Source organism: Schistocerca gregaria, chromosome 9 (genome assembly GCF_023897955.1).
Source record: "Schistocerca gregaria isolate iqSchGreg1 chromosome 9, iqSchGreg1.2, whole genome shotgun sequence".
Lineage (NCBI taxonomy): Eukaryota > Metazoa > Arthropoda > Insecta > Orthoptera > Acrididae > Schistocerca > Schistocerca gregaria.
In genome coordinates, this window is record NC_064928.1 from 110,351,148 (window position 1) to 110,366,425 (window position 15,278).

The following is a 15,278-nucleotide window of genomic DNA, read 5'->3' on the forward strand; positions in this document are numbered from 1 at the left end:
AGAAAGTACTGATTGAGGGCACCACTCTCCAACTTTGCTTTCTTCCCCATAGTTAGATTCCCAACTACAAAAGGAAGACAAACTGCAACAGTGTTTATTTCTAAATCCAGCTGTCTTTCATGAAACAGATGTGACTTCCACTGTAAATAGGTAAACGATTTGTGTGACTATGTTGGTCAAAAGCAGCAATAAAGTATTTTCATCAGTCATGTTTAGTTATAGAAGGGAGAAATATGGCAAGGAAAGTTCTGATAGAATGGAGATAATTTAGGAGCGAAGGATACAGGTACACAGAAAAGGAAAAAAATCTTATTAGCCTTTGGATAAATCCTTTGATGAGCTAGAATAAACACACATTCACACACCCATACAAATATCCCCTTGGTAGCTACACCTCCATCAAATGTATGCCCTTATTATCGGTGCCTCTGCTTAATCTGGCTGAAAAGTGAATGTTGTAAGCATGCTGTTGTCAGTGATATATCCTACACCATGTAGTTCACACACTTTAATTGCACTTGGATGCTGAACGAACTTCTGTTTATAGGCAGTCCAAGTCTCATCTACTTAAATTACACAAAGATACACAGCTAACCACATACTACACTTGACATGAGATAATATGATTCTTCGAGTGCCGTAACCAGACAATGACATGTGCGGTGAACAAATAATTAACACAGTCACTGATAAGAGTACTTAAATCACTGTCCTTATCAATATCATAATGATGTGCACATATGGAAACAACACAGTTCACAGCCTGACCCTGTTGTCACAGTAGATGATGATCATTATTGAAGGCTGATAAAATCCATGATACTAGTTACACATTCACAGTCTGATTAACCATCTAAAAGAGTCACTGAATTATTGAACAAACTACAAAACACCAAATTTAGAGAAATCGCAGTACAATTTCTAACTTGTAATTTGTATTACATCTCTGTGGTACATTTTCCCATAGCACCAGAAAAAGTGTTGCTAATTTGACTCACTACAGACAGACCTAAAATGGTTTCCAGCAAGCCTCTTTTATAAGATTACAATAATTAGCTCTGACTGTAGCTATTGTTGTTCTCTGGATTATTATAAATTACAATTAAAGATTTACTTTTCTCAGTTACTGAACAGTGGATGAATATTTGTTTCAAAAAAGGGCTTTTAGATAGCAAGGTGATTTCTATTGAATTATGCTGGCTAGTTTGCCTAAATATGGGGTTCTATTTCAGTAACAATGTATTAACTAATGATCTTAATTAATCCAAAATTAATGTGTGCAAGTGTCGCTAACATGTTTTTGTTATTGATTGTAAGAATACTTCCCTTATTTATATATCTTGTTTATCTTCCTTATCAGCAAGTTAGTAACTAGGTATATGTTTTATGTATGAACAATGATAACAAAATCTGAAAGTACTGATGTTTTGTAACTAGCTTGGCATTTAGGCAATGTAGTGGGACGCGAAATTGAAGTGTCACCCATCCACCAATGTCAGCCCAGTTTGCAGGTGAATAAGTTTAATTTAGTGTTTTGTTTATGTATTTTGTAATATTTGTAATGTTTGTGAATTATCTAAAGTTTTGTATTTATTTTTATGTTTCATGTAGCGGCAACGAATGGAGACAGCATCTTCACTGCCGCGACCAGAGAGAAAATTGCTGACCACTATACGTCGCGGGTCGACAGCCAAAGAGCAACAGAAGATCCTGAAATCGAGTCGTTGCGTCGTGCTTCTAAAAACGGAAAAAATAAGAATGTTTAATGTTTCTACAAGAATGACGTCATAGAAAGTTTACTCATGTTGTAAATGTTCAATCCTATGTTATCAACTCAGGAAAGTCTGGAGAAATTTTAATTAAATTTTGTGTGTACATCTTCTTTAGTTGTGTAACTATTTGTGTACTATGAGGGCGATGTACCCCAACCACCCCCTGGGATAGGGTGGGAGTGACAAGACGTGATATGGAAAAATATTCAGTGAGGACCGATATTAGCGTCAAATCTACATTTTTCAGGGTCGCTAGGCTTTTTGGTAGCAGCCACGAAGACGTTTCATCCCTAGAGACAGCAAAGATAGCGATACATTATTATATCTCCGTAACACCTTTTTTACCAAAACTAGCAGTTTGCGAAAATTTGCTTTGACAGTTCAGTGGCATGTACGGCTGGCGCCTGATGACCCAGCACACCCGCTACACAGCAGTGCTCTGCGGGCTGCCGTCCTGCCTTACCCCTAACCTCTTCACTGCGCCATCCGCTGCAGTAAAGAGGTTACCACCGACACCTGGCAGCCGACACTACTTTGCACCCGAGAAGCCACCGGGCTGCCTTTATACGACCGCCGCCTGCAGCTCTCCGTCAGTCCAACGTCCAGCCTGATGCCGGGTCTGATTCCGAGCAGCGATAGGTCCGCAACGCAGCACTGCCGGACTCAGATAACGCCAGTGTACCACCGATTATGACCCCGACCGATTCTGACCTTGTAGTGTAGACTATAGCGACAATTATTCTTATCAGACCACGGCGACCTCTTGTGTTCCGTCGAACAGAATCAGTATTCTGTTGCTTTCTTGTCGGCCGGCGTGGCCGAGCGGTTCTAGGCGCTTCAGTCTGGAACCGCGCGACCGCTACGGTCGCAGGTTCGAATCCTGCCTCGGGCTTGGATGTGTGTGATGTCCTTAGGTTAGTTAGGTTTAAGTAGTTCTGAGTTCTAGGGGACTGATGACCTCAGATGTTAAGTCCCATAGTGCTCAAAGCCATTTGAATCATTCTTTGTTGCTTTCTTATACAAATAAAGTTCTATCGTTCAGTGCTGCCTGGACACCTACTTCTTCCGTGCGCGCGTTATCCCACACACTTCAGTGAGGCACCTCTAGCACCTCAATGATTGGGCGTTTGGGGTGAAAAGACATGACAGAAATGCGTAACTCAGGAACGTCATGAGCAGTTTCAACGAAATTTGGTTTATACAAGGCACATTAGTAGTGTAAAGTACTATGGCAGTAAGATGCCTCTATGACGATGAGAAGAAATGACATGTAGAAAGTCCGAAAACGGCATGTTGGTATTTCTTTCCTGTAATTAGGTGACCACGAAAACTTTAAAAATATGAAGCGCGATCTGTCTCTCATTTGCATTGTTCATTGCATCAATCACATCGTCCTTTGAGGCCAAAGAATATGCCACACGGCTCTACACCACAGACACTTTTAGCGCCCTCACTAGAATCGCACGGTGTAAAACAGTGGAGAATCGGAGTTGTCAGCGACAGTCTTTTTCTTCTCGTTATGTCAGCCAGCTGCTGGTGTAACTACAAGTTTGCTCAAAATTCCGATGATACTGCACGGCGAAATTCGCTACGGATACGAATGAAATACTTGTACAAATAAGTGTGAAAAAAATATTCTTCCTAAGAGTCGTCAGGCGCAATTTCTCTGATGTTTCGGCAGATGTTTACTATTTAGCTTTTGCGCTATTTAGCTGTAGTGAAACCAGACAAATACTGAAATTAAAGCTGTGAGGACGGGGCGTGAGTCGTGCTTGGGTAGCTCAGTTTGTAGAGCACTTGCCCGCGAATGGCAAAGGCCCCGAGTTCGAGTCTCGATCCGGCAAAAAAAGTTTTAATCTGCCAGGAAGTTTCATATCAGCGCACCCCCGCTGCAGAGTGAAAGTCTCATTCAGACAAATACTGCTCATCAAGTCTTTCATGTGGCGTCCATTGTCGACGGAAAGCATCGGTTTGTTTCCACTTACAAACAAAATGACTCTTAAGGCGCAATGTTTCGTGTCCATTGACAGAGGGATCCCAAATAACTCTAATGCAACGGTATTCAACGTGTGTGCAGCGGCGCACTCGTGTGTCACGAATAATCGCCTGGGGTGCCGTGGATTTGTTTCGTAGTTAGTGGCAAAGAAGACACTTGTGGGATGTTTTATTTCTTGTGTCAAGCTGCGTGGCAGCGGAGAAATTTGACTTTACTCTGAGGAGACTAAAGCCATGGGCTAGCGATATACATATATACAATGGCGGTAGTACCGCATCATCATCATCATTACCATCATTATCAGTTATTTGCTGTATTAGCAGGTCCTTTGTCTCTCCGTTTTCTTCATAAGGATGATGTATGTTGTACCGTCCATCATGTCATCCAGTATCTGGAATCTCTTCCTTCCTCGCTCCCTTTTCCCCTCTACATAACCTTCTAAACCTGCTTTTTCAGTCCGTCATTCTTTCTTAATATATGCCCAATCCAATTTCTTTTTCTTCCCTTTATTACATCTAGTAACTGTCTTCTCTCTCTCACTCTTCTCAGTACCACTTCATTTTCTACTCTGTCCATCAAACTTATTCTTTCCATCCTCCGCCATGTCCATATCTCAAAAACCTCCAGCCTTTCTCTGTCTTTTTTCCTCATAGTCCATGTTTCAGCGCCATATAGAAGAAAACTTCATACAGGACGGTTTATGAGTCTCTGCAGAAAATTCTCCTTTTCTTATAAAACGCCTCTTTTGCCATTGCTATCCTTGTTTTAATTTCTGTGATGCACTTCCAGTCGGTGTCTATCCTGCTTCCAAGATACTTAAAATTGTGCACCTGTTCTAGTGTTTGTGCATTCAGCATAATTTTTATTTCCTTATTTCCTCCTAGTGCCAATACTTTTGTTTCATTTGTGTTAATTTTCATTCCATACTTTTTTCGTTAGTTGCAATGGTGTCCACCAAATCCTGTAATTCTTCTTCCCCTGTGGCTAGAAGGACCATGTCATCAGCAAACCTCAAGCACCCTACTCTTCTTCCTCCAATTTCTACTCCTTTGTCATCTAATGAGCATTGCTCAATCATATTTTCCAAGTAGAGGTTGAAAAGAGTAGGTGATACACAGCATCCGTGTCTTACTCCTTTTCCTAGTCTGATCCAGTTTGTACTTTCTCCTCTCACTTTAATTTAAGCTTTTTGATTAAGATATAATGATTTAACAAGTCTTCTGGTTTTCCAGTCCACTCTCTTTTCCCTCATTATAGTCACCAGCTTGTTAAGCCACATTGTCAAATGCCTTTTCTAGATCGATGAAGCACATATACAGGTCTCTTCCTTTTTTCAGTAAACCTTTCTCCCAATATTCGTAGGAGCCCTATTGCATCTCTGGTGCTCGTATTCCGTCTACAGCCAAACTGCTCCTCGCCAAGATTCTCTTCCATTACTTCTTCAAGTCTCTTATTAATTATTCTTAACATCACTTTGGCTGCATGTGAAGTGAGGCTGATTGTACTGTGCTCGCTGCATTTCTTGGTTCCTTGTTTTTTCGGTAATGGAATCGTTACTGTTGTCAGGAAGTCCTCAGGGCAATCACCACTGTCATATATTTCATTACATAACCTCAATATTTCTCTTATTCCATCTTGGTTCAAGCACTTTAATATTTTTCCCGGTATCGTATCTGTACCTACGGCATTTTTTATTGCAGCTGTGGCAGACTTTACTTCTTCCATTATGATGGTTGGTCCTTTCTCGTCATCACTTGCACTGTTATGTGATTCAAGTTTAGAGTTTCTGGTTTGCTATTTGTGTCATATAGCTCTTTTAGATATTCTTCCCATCTCTGGAGGACATCGTCACGATCTTTGTACATTTGGTTGGTTGGTTGTTTGGGGGAAGAGACCAAACAGCGAGGTCATCGGTCTCACTGGATTAAGGAAGAATGGGGAAGGAAGTCGGCCGTGCCCTTTCAAACGAACCATCCCAGCATTTGCCTGGAGAGATTTAGGGGAATCACGGAAAACCTAAATCAGGATGGCCGGACGCGGGATTGAATCGTCGTCCTTCCGAATGCGAGTCCAGTGTGCTAACCACTGCGCCACCTCGCTCGGTGACTTTGTACACTACCCCTTGGTCTTTACTCAAAATTTCCATAGTAGCACGTCCTGCTCTGTTTTGACCCCATGTCATAGTCTTTACTCTGTTGTATAGTAAGTCGTATCTTCTCCCTTCCTGTCCAGTTCTTCAATTTCAGCACCTTCCTCTTTTAGCCATTTTTTCCTAGCCTGCTCCGTTTCTCTTCGCTGTTCATTATTTAACTCTCGGTGTATCTTTCTTGCATCTTCAGTGCTCTTGTTTTTCAATTTTCTCCTCTCCTCCATCTTGTAAATCATTTCTTGTGTGACCCATGGTTTTTTGACCTTTTCCCTTTTACATATCCTGTATTTTGCTGTCCTGTTTTAATGATTCCTTCTTTCAGCATATTCCAGTACTCGTTGGCATTATCAGGTGGTTCTTTGTCTTGTAATGTGTTTAGAAACTCCCGAGACAGCATTTCTGTAATTTGTTCTATGTTGGATCTTATCTTCTCTAGATCCCACTTTTTCACCATGATCACCTTCAACAGTGTTTTTCATTCTTATTTCTATTTATGCCGTAAGTAAGTTGTGGTCACTATTAATATCTGCACCGGGTAATGTGTGCACCTTCTTGACTCCATTCCTGTATCTTTCTTCTACCAGTATAAAATCGATTTGGTTTCTGTATTTATCCCCTGGTGATTTCCAAGAGTAGAGCCTCCTCTTGTGGTTCTTGAACCATGAGTTTGCCGCTATCAGCTGCCTTTCCCTACAGAAGTCAATTAGCCATTCACCTCTTTCATATCTCTTTCAAAGACCATGACTGCCTACTACGTTTCCCTCTTTCCCTTTTTCCACAATGGCGTTCCAGTCTCCCATTACTATTTTGCAGCATTTTTTATTTTAGTCCATTATTCCTTGAGCCTTGAGGCTTTCCTCCTAGCTGTGATATATACAGGGTGTTACCAAAAGGTACGGCCAAACTTTCAGGAAGCATTCCTCACACACAAATAAAGAAAATATGTTATGTGGACATGTGTCCGAAAACACTTAATTTCCATGTTAGAGCTCATTTTAGTTACGTCAGTATGTACTATACAACGTGATCAAATTGTAAATTTTCACAATCAGCCAATGTGGGCTGACGAGAATCTGCACGAAATTGTGCAATCACGTCATCAACACAGATTTTCTGTGAACGTTTGGGCAGGCATTGTTGGTGATGTCTTGATTGGGCCCCATGTTCTCCCACCTACGCTCAATGGAGCACGTTATCATGATTCCATACGGGATACTCTACCTGCTAGAGCATTTGCCTTTACAAGTACGACACAACATGTGGTTCACGCACGATGGAGCACCTGCACATTTCAGTCGAAGTGTTCGTACGCTTCTCAACAACAGATTCGGTGACCGCTGGATTGGTAGAGGCGGACCAATTCCGTGGCCTCCGCGCTCTCCTGAACTCAACCCTCTTGACTTTCATTTATGGGGGCATTTGAAAGCTCTTGTCTACGCAATCTCGGTACCAAATGTAGAGACTCTTCGTGCTCGTATTGTGGACGGCTGTGATACAATACCCCATTCTCCAGGACTGCATCAGCGCATCAGGGATTCCATGCGACGGAGGATGGATGCATGTATCCTCGCTTACGGAGGACATTTTGAACATTTCCTGTAACAAAGTGTTTGAAGTCACGCTGGTATGTTCTGTTGCTGTGTGTTTCAATTCCATGATTAATGTGATTTGAAGAGAAGTAATAAAAAGAGCTCTAACATGGAAAGTAAGCGTTTCCGGACACATGTCCACATAACATATTTTCTTTCTGTGAGTGTGAGGAATGTTTCCTGAAAGTTTGGCCGTACCTTTTTCTAACACTATATATATATATATATATATATATATATAGGGTGTTTCAAAAATGACCGGTATATTTGAAACGGCAATACAAACTAAACGAGCAGCGATAGAAATACACCGTTTGTTGCAATATGCTTGGGACAACAGTGCATATTCAGGCAGACAAACTTTCGAAATTACAGTAGTTACAATTGTCAACAACAGATGGCGCTGCGGTCTGGGAAACTCTATAGTACGATATTTTCCACATATCCACCATGCGTAGCAATAAAATGGCGTAGTCTCTGAATGAAATTACCCGAAACCTTTGACAATGTGTCTGGCGGAAAGGCTTCACATGCAGATGAGATGTACTGCTTCAGCTGTTCAATTGTTTCTGGATTCTGGCGGTACACCTGGTCTTTCAAGTGTCCCCACAGAAAGAAGTCACAAGGGTTCATGTCTGGCGAATATGGAGGCCAATCCACGCCGCCTCCTGTATGTTTCGGATAGCCCAAAGCAATCACACGATGGTCGAAATATTCGTTCAGGAAATTAAAGACGTCGGCCGTGCGATGTGGCCGGGCACCATCTTGCATAAACCACGAGGTGTTCGCAGTGTCGTCTAAGGCAGCTTGTACCGCCACAAATTCACGAAGAATGTCCAGATAGCGTGATGCAGTAATCGTTTCGGATCTGAAAAATGGGCCAATGATTCCTTTGGAAGAAATGGCGGCCCAGACCAGTAGTTTTTGAAGGTGCAGGGACGATGGGACTGCAACATGGGACTTTTCGCTTCCCCATATGCGCCAGTTCTGTTTATTGACGGAGCCGTCCAGGTAAAAATAAGCTTCGTCAGTAAAGCAAATGCTGCCCACATGCATATCGCCGTCATCAATCCTGTGCACTATATCGTTAGCAAATGTCTCTCGTGCAGCAATGGTAGCGGCGCTGAGGGGTTGCTGCGTTTGAATTTTGTATGGATAGAGGTGTAAACTCTGGCGCATGAGACGATACGTGGACGTTGGCGTCATTTGGACCGCAGCTGCAACACGGCGAACGGAATCCCGAGGCCGCTGTTGGATCACCTGCTGCACTAGCTGTGCGTTGCCCTCTGTGGTTGCCGTACGCGGTCGCCCTACCTTTCCAGCACGTTCACCCGTAACGTTCCCAGTCTGTTGAAATTTTTCAAACAGATCCTTTATTGTATCGCTTTTCGGTCCTTTGGTTACATTAAACCTCCCTTGAATACTTCGTCTTGTTGCAACAACGCTGTGTTCTAGGCGGTGGAATTCCAACACCAGAAAAATCCTCTGTTCTAAGGAATAAACCATGTTGTCCACAGCACACTTGCACGTTGTGAACAGCACACGCTTACAGCAGAAAGACGACGTACAGAATGGCGCACCCACAGACTGCGTTGTCTTCTATATCTTTCACATCACTTGCAGCGCCATCTGTTGTTGAAAATTGTAACTACTGTAATTTCGAAAGTTTGTCTGCCTGAAAATGTACTGTTGTCCCAAGCATATTGCAACAAACGGTGTATTTCTATCGCTGCTCGTTTAGTTTGTATTGCCGTTTCAAATATACCGGTCATTTTTGAAACATCCTGTATATGTGTGTGTGTTTGCATGTGTCTTCACGTGTGAGTGTGTGAAATATATATGATTTATATGTCTACTTCGTATATGTGTGCCTCCTTAAACAGAAAATGAGGTATTGCAATGCGTTCAAGATACAACCCATTTGGTATACAAGTCTTGGTGAAACTTGTTCATCGTTTGTTTGAAATTTATGTTATACTTTTACACGACGTGGAGGGCTTTCGACAGCACAATTTTGAAATGAGTCAGTCTGTAAGGAATGAGGAGGAGAGGTAACAAAGAAGAGTAGTCAGATTATGCTCTAAGCAGTCGACTGCCGTTTATTTCCGGTAAGTGGAGGGCAGGGCTACAGCGGTGGTCAGCCGTAGATGATGGGACCGTGCACGGCGGCGGCGACGACGCGGGCGGCCGGCACGACGGCGGGGGCGGCCACCACGTGGGGGGCGGCCAGCAGCACGCCGCGCTTGTCGCGCCCGGGGGCGGCGGCGGCGGCGGGGGCGAAGGCGGCCGAGCAGGCGGCCAGCGCCAGCACCACCAACAGCAGCACCTGCAACAGGGCGGCCGGCGGTCCGGTGTAATGAAAATCACGTGTACAGACCTGTAGTAGTGAAAAATAAAGAGGGAATGTTACTGATACACCATGGCGACATGTGTCCTCGCTGGGGCATGGATGTGTGTGATGTCCTTACGTTAGTTAGGTTTAAGTTCTAGGGGACTGATGACCTCAGATGTTAGGTCCCATAGTGCTCAGAGCCATTTGAACCATTTAGTACACACAGAAGAACTGTACGACGATAAGAATTCGAGAACGAAAATTGTGGTGTCACCGCCAGACACAACACTTGCTAGGTGGTAGCCTTTAAATCGGCCGCGGTTCGTTAGTATACGTCGGACCCGCGTGTCGCCACTATCAGTGATCGCAGACCGAGCGCCGCCACACGGCAGGTCTAGTCTAGAGAGACTCCCTAGCACTCGCCCTAATTGTACAGCCGACTTTGCTAGCGATGGCTCACTGAGTACATACGCTCTCATTTGCAGAGGCAACAGTTTAGCACCGAGCGAGGTGGCGCAGTGGTTAGCATACTGGACTCGCATTCGGGAGGACGACGGTTCAATCCCGCGTCCGGCCATCCTGATTTAGGTTTTCCGTGAGTTCCCTGAATCGCTCCAGGCAAATGCCGGGATGGTTCCTTTGAAAGGGCACGGCCGACTTCCTTCCCCGTCCTTTCCTGAACCGATGAGGCCGATGACCTCGCTGTTTGGTCTGTTCCCTACCCCCCCCCCCCCCCCCCCACGCCCCCAGAGAGAGAGAGAGAAAAAAATAGACAGTTTAGCATAGCCTTCAGCTACGTCCTTTGCTACGAACTACCAAGGCGCCATATTCAGTTACTACGAATGCATTATGAACAGATAATATGGTGAATCAAGTACTGTCAAGAGCGACGTTCATCATTAATGGATTAAACTTAAGTATCAAACTAATTACGTCCGCTTTCTGAATTCTAATTCCTTGTCATGTTCCAGACCTCACGTCAGTATAGTTCTTCCCTCCTCACGCCAGCCTGCGTGAGCTAAAACGCATGCATTTCGGCCTCCACCAGCAACACGGTATTGGCTCTTCTGCAAACACAACAAAAATTATCTCAATAAAATATTCTCGGTTTTCGAGCCGCGCCATTTCGAATAAAACAGTCAAGCTTTCGATGGCTATCTCCGCCATCGTCGTCAGAAGTAAAAACCACCAGACGGTTTTCAGATTATACAGGGTGTTTCAGAAATGAGGGTCAATATTCAGGGATGTAACACGAATGATCATTCGAAACGAAAAAGTCAAGTAAACGCATATCTTAAGACCTATGAGCAACTTTTTATCTTTGGTACTGTAAAACAAATCCCTTCAACTGCCAGCTCTTTGCTTTCCATATTGTGTGAAGTGGTACTATGAACCAAAAGAAGAAACAAATGTTCAGTAAACATGGGGTCTAAAATGCATAACTTAACAGCTACAAGCACTTGTTCATCTTCGCTACTTTGAAACACAACTCTTCTACTGAACGAGTGCTCATAACTTGTAAGGTATCCATTTTAGAGCACATTTTTACTGGACATTTTTTCCTTGTTTTCGTCCACACTACCACTTGCCAAAACATGGAAAGCAAAAAATAAAAAGCTTCCAGTACATTTGTTCCACAGTATCGGAGATAAAGAACTGTTGATAGCTCTTAAGATACGCGTTTTAGAGCCCATGTTTACTTGACCTTTTTTGTTTCGATAGATCATTCGTGTCACATCCCTGAATATTGACTACCACTTCTGAAACACCCTGTATAGCCACGATTGCAGCCTTTTGCACCAATCAGAGCTGGTCGAACGGCGCTTTTACGCGGAAGGCGAGTTGGTCAGCTCGTAGCAGCTCCAGCCGCCGCGGCACCGAGTGACGTCAGGGGGCGTGAGGGGTCGGCGCCACGTTTGAGGCTGCCGCTGCGGGCTCCCTATAAGCGTCAAGCATACGTCGCTGCTTGATATCGACATCTGCCCCCACACCCTGCTAAGTGCATTTTACAGGTCGTTGTCAAAATTGTTGCTGTTCATTCTAATCTCATCTGCCTCATTTGTAACGGAATAACAATATATAGGTTATAGGGTTATAAATACAAAATAAAATAGGGGTAATGCAGGAGTAGGTTTAATAATGAATAAAAAATAGAAATGCGAGCAAACTACTACAAACAGCATAGTGAACGCATTATTGTGGCCAAGATAGGTACAAAGCCCACGCCTACCACACCAGCAAAGGTTTATATGCCGACTAGCTCCGCAGATGACGAAGAGATAGATGAAATGTATGACGAGATAAAAGAAACTATTCAATAGTGAAGGGAGAGGAATTTTAATTGTCATGGGTGACTGGAATTCGATAGTAGGAAAAAGAAGAGAAGGAAACGTAGTAGATGAATATGAAATGAAAGAGGAAGCCGCCTGGTATAATTTTGCACAGAGAATAACTTAATCATATCTAACACTTGGTTCCAGAGTCATAAATGAAGGTTGTATACATGGAAGAAGCCTGGAGATACTGACAGGTTTCAGATAGTTTATATAACGGTAAAACAGAGATTTAGGAACCAGGTTTTAAATTGTAAGACATTTCCAGGGGCAGATGTGGACCACAGTCTATTAGTTATGACCCGTAGATTAAAACTGAAGGAACTGCAAAAAGGTGGGGATTTAAGGAGATGGGACCTGGATAAACTGACAGAACCAGAGGTTGTAGAGAGTTTCAGGGAGAGCATTAGGGAACGATTGACAAGAATGGGGGAAAGAAATACAGTAGAAGAAGAATGGGTAGCTTTGAGAGATGAAATAGTGAAGGCAGCAGAGGATCAAGTAGGTAAAAAGACGAAGGCTACTAGAAATCCTTGGGTAACGGAGGAGATACTGAATTTAATTGATGAAAGACGAAAATACAAAAATGCACTAAATGTAGCAGGCAAAAATGAATACAAACGTCTCAAAAATGAGATCGACAGGAAGTGCAAAATGGCTAAGCAGGGATGGCTAGAGGACAAATGTAAGGATGTAGAGGCTTATCTCACTAGGAGTAAGATAGATACAGCCTACAGGAAAATTAAAGAGTCCTTTGGAGAAAAGAGAACCACTTGTATGAATATCAAGAGCTCTGATGGAAACCCAATTCTAAGCAAAGAAGGGAAGGCAGAAAGGTGGAAAGAGTATATAGAGGGTCTATACAAAGGCTATGTTCTTGAAGCCAGTATTATGGAAGTGGAAGAGAATGTAGATGAAATTGAAATGGGAGATATGATACTGCGTGAAGAGTTTGAAAGAGCACTGAAAGACCTGAGTCGAAACAAGGTCCCGCCAGTAGACAACATTCCATTAGAACTACTGATAGCCTTGGGAGAGCCAGCCCTGACAAAACTCTACCACCTGGTGAGCAAGATGTAGGAGACAGGCGAAGTACCCTCAGACTTCAAGAAGAATATAATAATTCCAATCCCAAAGAAAGAAGGTGTTGACAGATGTGAAAATTGCAGAACTATCAGTTTCATAAGCCACGGCTGCAAAATACTAACGCGAATTCTTTACAGACGAATGGAAAAACTGGTAGAAGCCGACCTCGGGGAAGATCAGTTTGGATTCCGTAGAAATATTGGAACACGTGAGGCAATACTGACCTTACGACTTATCTTAGAAGGAAGATTAAGGAAAGGCAAACCTACGTTTCTAGCATTTCTAGACTTGGAGAAAGCTTTTGACAATGTTGACTGGAATACTCTCTTTCAAATGCTGAAAGTGGCAGGGGTAAAATACAGGGAACGAAAGGCCATTTACAATTTGTACAGAGGCCAGATGGCAGTTATAAGAGTGGAGGGACATCAAAGGGAAGCAGTGGTTGGGAATGGAGTGAGACAGGGTTGTAGCCTCTCCCCAATGTTATTCAATCTGTATATTGAGCAAGCAGTAAAGGAAACAAAAGAAAAATTTGGAGTAGGTATTAAAATCCATGGAGAAGAAATAAAAACTTTGAGGTTTGCCGCTGACATTGTAATTCTGTCAGAGACAGCAAAACACTTGGAACAGCAGTTGAACGGAATGGACAGTGTCTTGAATGAAGGATATAAGATGAACATTAACAAAACCAAAACGAGGATAATGGAATGTAGTGGAATTATGTCGGGTAATGCTGAGGGAATTAGATTAGGAAATGAGGCACTTAAAGTAGTAAACGAGTTTTTCTATTTGGGGAGCAAAATAAATGATGATGGTCGAAGTAGAGAAGATACAAAATGTAGACTGGCAAAGGCAAGGAAAGCGTTTCTGAAGGAGAGAAATTTGTTAACATCGACTATAGATTTAAGTGTCAGGAAATCGTTTCTGCATGTGTTTGTATGGAGTGTAGCCATGTATGGAAGTGAAACATGGACGATGAAAAGCTTAGACAAGAAGAGAATAGAAGCTTTCGAAATGTGGTGTTACAGAAGAATGCTGAAGATTAGATGGGTAGATCACATAACTACTGAGGAAGTATTGAATAGGATTGGGGTGAAGAGAAGTTTGTGGCACAACTTGACAAGAAGAAGGGATCAGTTGATAGGACATGTTCTGAGGCATCAAGGGATCACTAATTTAGTACTGGAGGGCGGTGTGGAGGGTAAAAATCGTAGAGGGAGACCAAGAGATGAATACACTAAGCAGATTGAGAAGGATGTAGGCTGTAGTAGGTACTGGGAAATGAAGAAACTTGCACAGCATAGCGTGGAGTGCTGCTTCAAACCAGTCTCAGGACTGAAGACCACAACAACAAGAGGCTAGAGAGGCGTGCGGTACTCACTGCGAGGATCTTCATGGCTGGACGGCTGGGTGTGTTGAGCTGCGTCGACTGCAGACAGGTGCCGGGAAACACCAGCCGCTGCCTTTTGTAGTCGCGGGACCGCGGGGACACGCCCTGGATTAACGGGGCATTGTGTCGCGCGCTCTGCCCAAAACTTCCCCGCAGGCCTTGGCCGTCTTTGGCGCTCGTTAGCAGCTGTGCACATCCGTGATGCCACGGGCGATACAGCACTTTACCTGTCCTAAAGATCTCTAGAATACACGCACCGTACATCATCTGGCCTCAGATTAATCCTAGCTATACCAACTCATTTTCCATGACGTACAATACCGAGGGGATGAACACCACAAAAAAAAAAGGAAATTAAGAAAGAAGGAACATATTTCGTCCCTTGTTCTTAAATTTATTAACAATATACACGCCAAGAAAGAAAAAGAAAGAGGAACAGCCATGCACCACGAAGGAATCGGTAGATGTGATGCACAGACAAACAAATGTTACAAGAACTGGATGGTTTATTCAAGAGACAGAGCATCACAAAACGAGCGAGTCAACAACTTCTGTTTTTGTGGGAAATATAATGCAGTAGGGTTTTGGAGACAGCAAAGGACCTGGAAGAGCAGTTGAACGCAATGTACAG

The 15,278-nt window shown here is 43.2% G+C and overlaps 1 long non-coding RNA gene across 1 annotated transcript; it reads right to left on the reverse strand.

Annotated features, from left to right (window-relative positions):
- Window positions 1-9,579: 9,579 nt before the first annotated feature.
- Window positions 9,580-14,713, reverse strand: LOC126291603 (uncharacterized). Its single transcript, XR_007551824.1, has 2 exons — window positions 14,639-14,713; window positions 9,580-9,832 (listed from the first exon to the last, which is right to left on the reverse strand). It is a non-coding gene; the product is annotated as an uncharacterized LOC126291603 (long non-coding RNA).
- Window positions 14,714-15,278: the final 565 nt, after the last annotated feature.